This window comes from Agelaius tricolor, unplaced genomic scaffold (genome assembly GCF_023055355.1).
Source record: "Agelaius tricolor isolate 1412-34295 unplaced genomic scaffold, bAgeTri1.0.p SCAF_9, whole genome shotgun sequence".
In the NCBI taxonomy this organism is placed as follows: Eukaryota; Metazoa; Chordata; class Aves; order Passeriformes; family Icteridae; genus Agelaius; species Agelaius tricolor.
Genome location: NW_027269269.1, coordinates 30351360 through 30353141, shown reverse-complemented (window position 1 = coordinate 30353141; position 1782 = coordinate 30351360).

Here is a 1782-nt window from a genome sequence, read left to right as displayed (position 1 = left end):
GCCCACTCATCCCCCCTCACACAGCGACCCCCGCAGGCCGCTGCGGGCACAGCGCCCGCTCCCGCTGCCTGCGCTGCAGCAGGAGACCTTTCCTCGTACTCCTTGCAGCTGGAGTGCTCCGGGACATCGGGATCATGCCTTTCTTGGACCATGTTCTTCCTTACACCATGTGCTCGAAGTTCGAATGTACAAGAGGTACAAAAAGTTCCGCGCCCCCACTACGCAACCCCCCGATATGGACAAACACCCACTCACCGACCCACCCTTTGGATGTCGGCAGGTAGATGCTGCTGTGTGAAGCTTTTGAACATATTTTCTCAACCCGTGCACTGATTGTTTTCTGTCATATTAGGCCTGCAAATATGTGTAGGAACGTCTATATCGGCCTCTGTATTTTCCTGTGCTGTTTCCCATGCTGTTTGTCCTAAACATTGCCATAAAGGACAGGCAAGCAATGTGAATGTAACGTCATTGTGTCTCTTTTTCCTCTTTTAAGTCCTTGATCCTGTGTCCCCTCTTTCACATGACTGCTGCAAGGGAACGCTGGGGAGGTGACTGGAGTGTGGGCCTGAAATCACCCTCAGTCCTGGACCAGGAGTTACAGCCACCAGGACTGGTGGTGTAAGTCTCAGTCCATAACACGCTGACAAGTGCCACCTGAAAGGCACCACGGCCCGGCCCTTGCCCTCTGTTCAGCCATCAGAGTCACTCAGTAGGCACCATGAGGCACAGGCTGGGATTCCTTGTCGCTCGGCCTTTTCCCAAGGCTGAACATCAGTGTGACTGAGTGAGCACCTGGGGGACTGCTGAGACTGCCATTTCAGAAAAACTACAGTGCTGTGCTTTGTTGAGGACCGTGCTGCTGGAGGTGGGGTGTCTCAGCACAGCAGCTGCTCAGTCTGTTACCTGTGATAACCAGCTATCAGACAGGCTACAGGATTCTGCAAGTGAAGAGGCAAATTAGTTACGTGCTTCTACAGAGCAAGGGCTGGAGTGTTTATGTCCCATAGTACGTTTTTCATGGATGACTACTTTCTTTTCAATTAATGACGTTTTGGACATATATTTTAGTACTTCCTGGCATTTCTAGGGTTAGTTAATAGTCTTTTTTTTTTTTTTGTCTCTTTCATACTACAAATACTAGTTGAGCCTGGAGCCAAAAACTCTGCAGCACTGTTAAATTAATAATGAAGTCCAAAGCTCTGAAAGGTCTAAAATTCCTTTGACAAATAATGGTGCGAGAGAAACATAATAGAAAAAAAAATCTAACTAGTATTACCTATTAAAATACATAAATAATTTGTGAAGGGTCTTAAACATACAACAAATACAAATGTCTTCCTCACAGTCTCAAATGGTGAGCAAGTCTATAGGAGTGACTGGAAGACTCAGGACATACATTCCCATTTTGGCTGTGGCTGCTAGTTGCAGACCACCTTCAGAACTAAAGTATTTATTAACTATTTAAAATTGGGGTTAATATTAAAGCAAATTTTTGCATTAAAACCAAGCAAACAAACAACAAAAGACATATACATAATACAGAACTAATGGCAATAGAAAATCAAATGGAGTAAGTATTTCCATAAGTACAGAATCTATTTAAAAAAGGATGTGTTCATGCTGACATGTATGTACAACTTGTAGCCCTCTTGTAATCGCTAGAACCGTTCCTCAAAGTTAAAAGTATTTCAAACAATTTTCCTCTGGTTGGTTATTTTTTTATGGCATGGATTTAACACAGCATTTTTGTCTTTTGTCATATATGATTTTTATCAACAC